Here is a 12583-nt window from a genome sequence, read left to right on the forward strand (position 1 = left end):
GAAGGCTCCTCTGCCAACACAAACGGAGCGTCCTTTCCTCCACGGTGAGGGCCCGCAACTCAAGCCTCTGCTGCATGATAATATAGGACAACACATGGCGTTGCATCCCCCGATCCCGGTCCTCCTCCGGACCCCTGAACACCCTAGCCACGTTCTGTGTAAGAACCTGCAGCTGTGCCGCTAGGTAATACAGCTCAAAGTCAGGCACAGCCATACCCCCTTCCATCTTCGGGCGGAGGAGCGTGGTCAGGGCCACTCTACGGCGGCCATGCCCCCACAGAAAGCCAATAATCATCGACCTCAGGTCTCTGAAGACCCCTTGGGGAATCCATATGGGCAGCGTCCGGAAATAATAGAGAAAGCGGGGGAGTGCCACCATCTTCAGAAGGGCAATCCTGCCTAGAACCGTCAGCGGGAGGGTCGACAAGAAAGACAAGCTGCCCCGCAGTGCCCGGGCACAACGAACAATGTTGCCCTCCAATAGGTCTGCGGTAGCGTGGTAAATGCGAACCCCCAGATAGGTGAAACAAGATGGTTCCCACACCACGTCCAAGTCTCCGTCAGGAGCAGGTGAACCCGCTCGCAGCGGGAACACACAAGTCTTCGCCCAATTGACCTTAAGGCCCGACAGCCGGCCGAACTCCGACAGCAGCTCCATAGCACCGGCCAACGCCCGGGAGGTGTCAGCCAGGTACAGGAGCAAGTCATCCGCATAAAGCGATATATAATGCCACTGCTCGCCCCTGGCTATCCCCAAGTACACGACACCCGACCTCGCATGGACCGCTAAAGGTTCCATTGCCAGAGCAAACAACAGGGGAGACAGAGAGCACCCCTGCCGCGTGCCCCTGCCCACCGGGTACGCCGCAGACACCAGGCCGCCCAAACGTACTCTCGCCGTCGCCGATGCATACAAGACCCTTGTCCACCTGCGGAACCCCTCGCCCATACCAAACCTCTCCAAAACTCCGTCCAGGAACGGCCATTCCAAACTATCAAAGGCCTTCTCGATGTCTACAGATAGGACCGCAGGGGCACCCTCCCCGTCCAAGATGGCGTCCATTATCCCCACCAGTCGGCGAACATTCAGCGCCGTGCTCCTCGTGGGTATGAACCCGGCCTGGTCCCTATGTACCAGGCCCGTCATATACGGGGCCAGCCTGGTGGCCAGTATCCGGCTCAGAATCTTATAATCCACCGTCAGCATGGACAGCGGGCGGTAAGACCGCACGTCCGCTGCGTCCCGGCCTGGCTTCAGGAGCGGCACAATCAAGGCCTCCCGCATGGATCCGGGCAGCGCCCCAGCCTCGAATGCTTCAGCATACACCGTCAGCAATCTGGGTGTCAAAATATCCGCATACAGCTGATAAAATTCAATCGGTAATCCGTCCACCCCGGGCGTTTTGTTGCGGGCCATATGCTTTATGGCCGCCCGTATTTCCGTGAGCGTTACCGGGCCGCCCAGTTCCTTCGAGTCCTCCTCAGCAAGGACCGGAAGCTGCCTCTCCCCCAAGTATTCCACAATGTCCTGGACCCCCACCTCCAGCTGACTCTGGTACAGTTCCTCATAGTACCCCCTAAAGCACTCCAATATCGCTGCCTGGTTGTACACCATCTCCCCCTGCGCAGTGCGAATGCCGAGGATCGGGGAGCCCCTAAGTTCCGGGTTGGCCAGTCTGGCCAAGAGGGTACCCACCTTGTCCCTTTCCGCATGCGCCCTGACGATATACTGCTTATAGTCATAGCATCGCAAACGTTCCGTCTCAGTGGCAACCACCTCCTTCGCTTCTAATAGCTGGGCTTGTAAGTCCGGTCTAGCCGGCCTGCGGCGCTCCAGGTCCCTCAACCTATCTTCCGATGTCACGAGGTCATTCAACACAGCCGTGCGAGCATTCGAGAACCTGCCCAGACACACTCCCCTCGCCACCACTTTCATTGCATCCCATTCAATGGACCTACTCGTGGCCGTGCCCGCATTCATTCCGAAATAGCTATCAATGCCTTGCCGAACCACGTCTTGGAAGACAGGATCCTCAAGTGTCTCCGGCCGAAGCCGCCACGTTGGTATAACTGAGCGCTCCCTCTGCCACTGAATGTGCACCAATAGGGGATTATGATCTGAGATAGTCCTAGCTAAGTACTCCGCATGGGAAACCAACGGAGCTAGGGATCCACCACAGAGCACCGAGTCAATCCTGACATGCAGGTCATGAAGCGCAGAGTAAAAGGAGTAATCCCTGGTCTCCCTGTGCCGCTCCCTCCAGACATCCAGCAGCCCCCACCTATCCTGCCAGTCCTTCCTGTGCGCGGTCAGCCTGCGCACCGGGGAGTCCACCAGAGGGGGATGGGACCTATCCAGAACCACATCAGTAATCGAGTTAAAGTCCCCCCCTAGCACTATCGGGCCCGCCAGAAAGGAGGCTAACGCCCCTGAGAGGCTATCAAGATATCGAGCTTGATCAGTGTTCGGCGCATACACACAGCAGAAAACCACATCCCGGCCATACAACCTCCCCTCCACCGCCACAAACCGGCCATCCGGATCCACTACTTGATTCAGCAATTGAAAGGGTATCCCCGCCCTCACCCAGATCAGCACCCCCCTGGCATACGCTGAGTAGGTGGTGCCAAACACCTGGCCCCGCCATCTTTTCTGCAAGGCAGTACATTCCTTCTTAGTGAGATGAGTCTCCTGAAGCATAGCAATCTGAACCCCCCTGCGTACAAGATATGCATGGACCTTATGACGCTTCACCATAGTTCGCAGCCCCCGGACATTCCACGTTAGGCATTTCAGATTAGGTAATGTCCCCATTCCAACTTCGTACAGTCCAAATCAAATAACGAATGTTCATAACCCCCCCAGTGCAGTTGCCCCCCCCCAAACACACCCAAAACAGAAAAACTTCCCAAACCCCGCTCCCCAGGACAGAGCACACGAACCCAATGTCCGCCCCCATCCAAACCTTGAAACAACTTCTCACACTCATAACCCTGTGGTCTCCACCACAGGCGGCCTTAAGGGCCCAAGGGGGGTGAGTCACCGCCGACCTCAGCGAGCGGAGCCCACGCCCCGCGCCTCCATCCCTCTTGAAGCACAGATCCCCCCCTCCCGGCGTCCCGGCCCCCTATCAACAGGATACCACCCCACCATGAAGTCCCGATCTAGCTCAATCCAACCCAATGTCAGCCGCAAAAGATACCATCCGAGGTCTGTGGGGTCACCTCCGGCCCCTTCGAACTGTCCGCTTCTGAAAGTTCCTCTCCCGACCTGCCGCCTTCTCCTCCCGAGTCAGTGTCCGCACGTTCACTGTTCTGTTGCGACCCTGTAATGGCCGCCGTCGCTGCGAGTGCATCCCTCTTTTCCGCCGCCATTTGGGCCTCCCGCCTCTCCCGTTGGCGCCTGTTGCGGGATCGGATGCGTTGCGATTGTCTCACCCGGGGCTGCTTGGGCTCATCTCGCCTGCTTTTATGCGATCTGTCCGTACCCGCCCTGTATAACTCCAGCCATTGCCAAACCTCGTCCGGAGTCTGAAAAAAGTGCGTAGACCCATCCAACATGATCCGCAACTTAGCTGGGTAGAGCAAGGAGTACTGAATGCTTTCCTCCCTGAGCTCCTTTTTCACTGCCAGGAACGACGCCCGGTTTTTCTGGACCATTTGGGTGTAGTCCGGGAAGATCGTAACCCTACTATTCTCCACGTCATAGGGGCCCGACATCCTGGCCCGCTGAATGAGAAGATCCCGGTCTTTGTAGTGGAGGAGTTTCACCACCATCGGGCGGGGGGGGCGACCAAGCCCCGGTGGGCGAGCAGGCACCCGGTGGGCCCTCTCTAGCGTAAAGAAAGGAGTGAGCCCCTCCGGCGCCACCACTGTGCGGAACCAGTTCTCCATATAGGCCACTGCATCCTCCCCCTCAATCCGTTCCGGAAGGCCGACGACCCGCACGTTGTTCCGCCTATTGCGGCCTTCTGCATCCTCCGCCCTCCGTTCCAACGCGTCCAACCGGGCCAACATATCAGTGATCTTATGTTCCGCGGCCACCACCGACGGTTTCAGGTCCAGCAATAGTTGGTCATGGTCCTTAACTTTGTCCGCTAGCTTCGCGTGATCTGCGCGCAGCAGCCCCAGGCCCACGGCCACTTGGGCGATGTCTTGGTGCAACACGTCCTTAGTCGAGGCGATCGCATCAAGTATGGCATCTAGTCGCTGGTTCAGCCGTTGGTCACGATCGAGCTCCGAGGAGGAACTCTCGCCCAGCTGGGTGGAAGTTGCCGAGTCCCCCTCAGTGCATCCCGCGGCCATCGACCCACTCGTCGCCGCCATTCCAGGGTGCTGCGTCACAAGTCCAGGAGCTCGGTTACCGTCAGCGCCCGTGGGCAGCACCGGTCGCCGGCAGTGCAATGTCTCCACCGACACTCACAGGCACAAGAGCCACGGCCTGCGACGTCCACTCCACTCGGCCGCCCCCACGGGAGCCCGAGGGGAAGAGGAGAAGTCCCAAGACGGTATCCAGCCAGGGTCCCCAAGCTCCGGACGAGCCAAGGCAGCGCACCACGGCCTCAGATCACAGTCCCGCCGACCCTAGCGCCCCAGTCAGCGGCTTGCAGGATCTCTCGCCAGGGTCCCTCGCCAGTCGGCGACAACTCGGCTCAGGGCTGAAGTTCGGGGCCCTCCGACCTCCCCGCCGCCATTTTCTTCGCACCCTCGGCAACACCTCAGCCGCTGCTTCAGCACGGTCTCCTCGGGGGCGGCAGTCCCCCAGCAGTTCATCAAGTGCACCCAGCTGTCCCCTCACACTTCAGAGGGCAGGAGAGTCGTCTCCGGGCCGCCCAGGGTTCCGAAAACAGGAGAATTAGCGGGATCCTGCGCGGAGCTACGAGCTCACGCCGCCATCCCGATCGGCGTCCAAGCCACGCCCCCTTGTTAGTATTCTACTTTACAACTATTTTAGATAATCGTTGGAGAAATGGTAATTTTTAAAGCTCAGTGATCCAGGAAACCTGGGCATTTTCAGGAGCTGTCTTTCAAATGCTGTTTTGAAAGCACCCATGACCAATAAAAATGTTAAGACACTCTTTGTCTCTCTGTGGTTGTGAGCACAGTGTTTCCCTGTTGACAGGGCAAGTTGATGCAGCGCTGTTTAAATGCTGCACAAGGCTCAAGTGACATGTGAAAGAAAAGCCCCTCTGTGAGAAGTTGGCCTGGTATATGATGCCCACTATTCTAGTGGGCACCTTGCACCAGTCCAAACGACCCTTATTGATGGTAGGTTATAAAGTCAACCTTATAGAACGCTATCCTAGTGGTAGCTGTGGAGAGCAGCCATCAGGCTAAGACTTGGAGACAAGTTAAGCAAGTTGTTTTACCAATTATAATCTCTTGAATGATCATATGGAGGCACACCACACAAGGTATATTTCAAATATATATATATTTATTCTAAACACAACCCCTCTGGACTCTTTATGAGGTCAGAGGTAAAAGTACAATACAAGGAACTTAATTAGCATACGATAAGTTGCACAGTATACGTTATGCCCTAGGGGCCTCACAAACCATATACTAAAATAGTGGAAAACGAGCAAGTTACAAAGTTACAGTTTAAGGGTACTTCTAGATGAACTACAATGGTACCCTTTTAGACTAGGACACTTCAAGAGTCAAAACCCACGGGAGCACCGGAGTACTCGTGTTACCTCACCCAGGGAAGCTGGGTGCATAGGTGTCTTTTGGTGTCGTGTTTCGTCGTCGATTCCAATTGAGAGCTGTGAAGAAGTGCTGCAGGCGACCAGAGGAAAAGTGTCCGGGTGGATCCAAGGGTGGATCGGAGATGTGAAGAACCTGAAAGCAGAGGAGACAGAGTCTGGGTCCCTAGCCAGTGACCAGGATGGCGATAGGAAGATGCCAGCCGATGTTGGGTGATTTCAGGTGAGAAGGTGAAGCTTGTCTCTTCAGCCACGAGGACCAGGAGGCGTCGATGATGACCAGGTGCTGGATTCGAGCTGTTCCACTAAGGATCTAGTTGACTGCGGTGTCGGTATCCAGATTGGACCCAACAAGCCTTGGCAAACGCAATCCACACAAGATATTGAGATGGGCTTCGCTGTAGACCAGCAAAGTCTGAGGAACTCCTCCTTTGGAGAGGAGTTGGAGCAAGCCTGGAGCAACCAGGAAAGCTAAAGAACGTGAAGATTGGTTTCGTGGGGGCTCACTAGCAAATGGACTAGGAACCGCGAAGACGCATCGAGCTGAAATGCACAAAGCGGGCCCACGAGACACTCGTGGAGTGTAGGCCTCTGAGCTTCGGTGCAAAAAGTGCTCGGGGCAGGGACTTCAAATATCCCAATGCACAACTTCAGGATACCTCAGGAAGTAGGTGCAGTAGCAGAAATGCAGGATGTCCAGGAGTTCCGGTCCCACGTCTTTCGTGTCCGCCACAGGTCTCAGCTTTGCTGGGAGCGCAGGTCAGTGTCAGAGATGTCTGGAAGTCCATGTCCTGGGTCGCAGATTCTTCAGGATCCGGCGGGAGCCTAAAAAAAATGAAGACCGGCAAATATGCTGATGGTGCCTGTGTGGACAGTGTGGTCACTCCTTGACCACAAGGGAGATGTCTTCCGTCTTCCAGTCGGTATGGAATGTCGATGTTCCAGGAATTATGTATAAGAGTTTCGTCCAGGGTAATCTAAAGTCCTAGGGACTGGGGTTCTATATTTACAGCAAGTTTAAGGGTTGGACTAAGTCTAAGGTCCCTCCTATGGGTGGACCTGGGGAGGGGGTGGTTACACTCCTTCCCCTTTGTCCAGTTTTGCGCCAGTGCTGGGGCTGAGCGCCCCAGCAAGCAGTTTCAACTGGGAAATGCATGAAGCACCTTGTGTGCCCCAGACAGTGTCTGAAAAGCATTCACTGAATGCAACCCACACTGCCCCAATACACTAAAGCCTGTCTGGGGAGGTGCTAGCACCTCCCTGGACAGGAAACCCATTGTCCAGGCCTCCCCTGTCGGAGTTTCGTCCAGCAGCAGGAGGGCAGACTCGTGTCTGTGGCAGCAGCATCCCTTTTGTGATGCTGGGGCTCTTTTAAACTTTAACCAGGTTTAACAGTAACTACAGGTCTTCTCCCTCTAGAAGGGTGGAATGCTACCCCCACCACCAGAACTGGCGGGGGGAAGGGTAGTATTCCAAAGTGTTTGACACCTTAAGCTACATGTTTTGATGAAGCCAAACCAAAGTTAGCATTAACCGTGAGGATTATAATGCACTTAAGAGTATATGGTATGGCTATATCATAGAACAGCTATAAGGAGATGGTTTCGAAAGCTGCAGAGGGGCTCAGCTCATGCTAGGGCACCCTCTCACACAAAACCAAGCACTCTGCCTCCAGGATTGTCAAGGCCTGCCATAGGAGTGACTTATAGGTTACTATGTGTCTATATATAAGGTAGATATAGATATACTATATCTATGTAAGGGGTGATTACACCACCTTACCCAGGCTGTAAGTACAGACCTGTGGTGTCAGTTTGGAAGGCTAACTAGGGGTGGCACAATACATGCTGCAGCCCCTGGTAGGCTTAGGGTGTACCTAAGGTACCATATACAGGGGCTCACAAGGGTGACCCAGTAACCAATCTGGAATGTACCTAAAGTACATGGAGCCCATTTTATAGAGAAAGCAGATAGACTGGGCCCTGAATAGCAGGGTCCCAGTCCAACTAAGTCGAAAACCAGCAAAACACCAGGCAAAAAGTGGGGGGAACCATATAGTCAGATTTCAACCTTCCTAAACAACCCCCCCCAAACGAAAGGAGATAAGGCTAACCTTGTCCAGGTGAGCCTATATTGACTCAATTAGTTTGTCGGAATCTTTAAATTTAGCCCAGTTAACACAGTGGGTTATGCTGCCTACGGATTCAGGGGGGCATCTTTTGGATGTAGTCTGCTCCAACTTTGCCTTAACATTATTAGATCCAGAAGCCCTTACCTGGTCAGATCATATGTTGATCAGGTTCTCCTGATCTTTAGAGAAGCCATCTTGTGATATTCCATCTAACACCTGCCATCCGAAAATTAATCTACTTGCTTTGACCAATGCTCTTCACCAGGGGTGCCCAGTGTTAGGCTCTGAGCTTCCCGCTGCTGTGCAGCGCTTTAAGACTTGGATTAGCACAGGGGTGGGGGCCTCTGCGAAACGGGGCGTTAGCACCAACAAACGCTCTGCACCATCCAAGACCTGGTACTCGCATGCCTTGAAAGAACTGAAGCTTGGCTGCAAAAGACTAGAGAGATGCTGGAGACGCGCCTATTATCCTACTGCTCAGAGGGAATATTATGCTGCCATCAGGATGGCTAAGGGCGACTACTATGCTGGCAGGATTTCTAGGGCCAACAATAATAGTAAAGAAATCTTCACTATTGTTTTTATTTAATAAATATATTTTTATTGCAGAATCAAAAATAAAACCATTCAATAGGCCAACCTACACACTTATGGCCTCCCGACAGTTAACATGACAGTATTGAATTACACAGCCATTCAGCCCACATCCCGGAGGCTGGGCGGCGCTTCAAAGTTTCATTCTTCGGGAAATGCCTCAGTGTGTGCCCTGTCCGGGCTGCAGGTCAGTTATGTCATGTAATATCTGCTTTTATCCCGCAACACCCCTCCCCCCCCCGCACCGCCAAGCCCCAGGCTGCCCTTATGGTCGCTCCCTGCAGGACTAATCTATCCCTTCTCTGGGCCCTTCAGATTGATATATTGCGGCACGGTACTAACCTACCCACTGCAAGAACACTCCCTCTCCACCCTCCCCCCCGTAACTGCTGCTAATGCGGGCACCCAGAATCTACCACAGCTCCGAGGCACGTCATCCATCAGGATATTCAGACAATCTTGCACCTCACATGGAATCTCCGTCAAACTCTAGTCTTCCTCTGCATCGTCTGTGGCATAGTCCCGTAACACCTGTACCACCAACTCCCAGGACCGTGCTCTTTCCAGACTTTTCTCGTTGCCAGTTCTAGTTGCCTGACGCAACTGAAGCACACTCTCGCAGCCCGACCACCTCAACAGCTCATTCTTCCATCTCCTCACCGATGGGCCTTCCCTAGACTTCCAATGCCAGGTTATTTCACGCTGCGCCAGTATGACCCCCAAATCAATGAATTTGCTCGTCACTTTAGTCTTCTTGGTATGCGGGAACCAGAGGAGCATGCACGCAGCCATATCAAAGTCTATCTCTCTGTCCGTAACAGCATTCAGTAGTTCACCGACTTCCAGCCAGTAGTCCCCTAATTTCGGGCATCCCCACAACATGTGATCAAGATCTACCTCTGGCTCCAAGCACCGCGGACACATGACATCAAGCACCCGGAAATGCCGCCGTAACCTCTCCGGAGTCAAGTATGCCCTATGGACAATGAAAAAATGCACCTGCTGAAACCGCGCATTTCTCGTCCCTTTCCAGGTCCTATGCAACACCTGGCCCCAGACCGCGTCCGGTATGTGTTTACCGATGCTGACCTCCCATCGCGATTTTAGCGCCATCAAGGGCGCCAGCCCCTCATTCAGCATTCTGGTATGGAGGCATGTCACAGCCTTAACGGTGCCCGCCGCCATTACCACATATTGGCATGCCATGGTCACCTCCGGCTCCGCCAGCCCTCCCCCCCAGTATCTCTGCATCGCCGTCACCACCGCTGCATGTAGTAAGAAGGTTCCATCCGGTAAGCCAAATTGTTCCTGTAAAGCCTGATACGGAACCAGTGTCCCGTCCATATAGAGGTCACCTACCATCTGTAAGCCCAGCTCTTCCCACGTCAACAATCTGGACCAATCACCCCCATGCGGTAGCACGGTCAACATTCCCAGCGGTATCTCCGGTGCATATGGCCGGGTTGTCTTAGCCCTTTTTAGGCTCCTGTTCCAACACAATTTGAGCGTCCTTTCCTCGATAGCAAGATCCCTCACGTCCAATCTCTGTTGCATGATGATGGACGATAAGACATGCCTCTGAATGCCAGTCCCCCTATCACGATCCGGACCCCTGAATTCCCTGGCCACGTTCTGCGTCAAGACCTGAAGTTGCGCCACCAGATAATATAACTCGAAGTCGGGGACGGCCATACCCCCCTCGCTTTTGGGCCGAGTCAGAGTAGTCAGTGCTACCCTCCGTCGTCCGTGGCCCCAGAGGAAGCCGGTCACCAATATCTTCAACTCTCTAAAGATTCTTTGTGGGATCCACACTGGCAGTGTCCGGAAATAATAAAGTAGCCGCGGGAGTGCCACCATTTTCAGCAGTGCTACCCGACCCAACACGGACAATGGGAGAGACGCCCAGAACTCCATGCAACCCTTTAGTGCTCCAATACAGCGCTCCACGTTCCCCTCTAAGAGGTCCTCAGCGTCGTGGTAGATGCGCACCCCCAGGTAAACAAAACAGGAGGATTCCCATACCACCGGCCTCGTGAGCTGCGGGCAGGGCGTAGCCTTCCGTAAGGGGAACACACATGTCTTGGTCCAGTTCACCTTGAGACCTGACAGCCTCCCGAACCTGCCCAGCATGTCTACCGCACCTTCCAAAGCTCTCCCAGGATCCGCCAAGTACAATAACAGATCATCAGCGTATAATGATATGTAGTGCGAATCAGGCCCCTGCGCTATCCCATCATATACAGTTCCTGACCGTGCCTGTGCCGCCAGTGGCTCCATCGCCAAGGCGAATAACAGAGGAGACAGCGAACAGCCCTGCCGTGTGCCCCTACACACCGAATAAGCTGAAGATACTATGGGCCCTAGCCGCACTCTCGCCTTCGCTGAAGAATAAAGCACTCTCGTCCAACTCCGAAACCCCTCCCCTATTCCAAACTTCTGTAACACACCATCCAGGTACTCCCATTCTAAGCTATCGAATGCCTTTTCGATATCGACTGCTAATACCACAGGATCCCACTCCGCTGTAGCGGCAACGTCAATGATCCTGACCAGTCTACGGATATTCATCGATGTGCTCCTGGTCGGGATGAATCCTGCCTGATCCCCATGCACTAAGGTGGTCATCTGTGGGAGGAGCCTGGAAGCCAAAATGCGACTCAGGATCTTATAGTCCGCCGTCAACATAGACAATGGACGGTAAGAGGTCACGTCTAACGCGTCTTTGCCGGGTTTCAACAGCGGCACCACCAGCGCTTCCCTCATGGAGTCTGGTAGCCGCCCCAACCGTTTCGCCTCCGCGTATACAACCAGCAGTCTGGGCGCCAAGATATCCACAAACCTGGCGTAGAATTCAATCGGGAACCCATCCACCCCTGGGGTCTTATTCCGCGCCATATGTTGAATTGCCCCTCGTATCTCTGCTAGAGTGATGGGGTCCCCCAGGTCCTTCGCCTCCTCTGCATCCAACAACGGTAAAGGGATCGGGCCCAGGTATTCACCTATCTTCGAAGCCCCTGCCACCAGGTGGCTCGAGTACAGTCCCCTATAGTAGGAGGTGAACCGCTCCAAGACCGCCGATTGAGAATAAACCACTTCCCCATCTTCGCGCCTTATACTCATGATCGGACATCCCCTAGGCACCGGATCGGCCAGCTTGGCAAGAAGTGTGCCCACTTTATCCCGTTCATCATGCACTTTAACAACATACGACTTATAGTCATAACTACGCAGTCTTTCCGTCTCAGCCGCCACCGCCTCTTTAGCCTGCATCAGTTGGTCCTGCAATTTTGGCCTCTCGGGTCTTCGCTGTTCTAGCCCTCTCAGCGCCTCCTCCGCTTTCGCAAGGTCATTCAGCACCGTACCTCTCTCATTCAGAAACCTACTCATACATACCCCTCTCATCACCACCTTCATTGCATCCCACTCAATCGACCTCGTGGCTGCTGTGCCTGCATTGTCTGTAAAGTAGCTATCAAGGCCCTGGCGGATCGAGTCACTGAACACCGGATCTTCCAGTGTGTCAGGACGCAAACGCCAAGACGGAACTGCCGATCTCGTCAGTTGCCACTGCATGGAGATCAACAGGAGATTATGGTCCGAAATGGTCCTGGACAGATATTCAGAATGAGTCACCACACTCGCCAAAGAGCTGCCACACAGCACTGAGTCCAGTCTAACATGTAGGTCGTGCAACACAGAAAAATAAGAGTAATCCCTGGTCTCAGGATGTTGTGCCCTCCAGATATCCAACAATCCCCATCTGTCTTGCCAATCCCGCCTGTGGGTTGCCAGCCGGCGAACCGGGGAGTCTACTAGTGGTGGGTGCGACCTATCCAACAGCACATCAGAGATGGAATTAAAATCCCCCGCCAGTAAAATAGGGCCTGCTAAATAATACGCCAGTGAGCGCGATAAATCCTCGAAAAAACGAGCTTGATCAGAGTTGGGGGCATATATGTTACACAGTACCACCTCCCTACCACAGAGACGCCCCTCGACCGCTACATACCTTCCCTCCGGATCTATTCTCTGGCTTGTGACCTGAAATGGCGTACCCGCCCTTACCCATATCAATACCCCTCTGGCGAATGCCGAGTATGTCGTGCCAAAGACCTGGCCTCGCCATCTCCTCTGTAATGCCCCGCACTCC

The sequence above is a fragment of the Lissotriton helveticus genome, chromosome 3_1 (genome assembly GCF_964261635.1).
Source record: "Lissotriton helveticus chromosome 3_1, aLisHel1.1, whole genome shotgun sequence".
Classification (NCBI taxonomy): domain Eukaryota; kingdom Metazoa; phylum Chordata; class Amphibia; order Caudata; family Salamandridae; genus Lissotriton; species Lissotriton helveticus.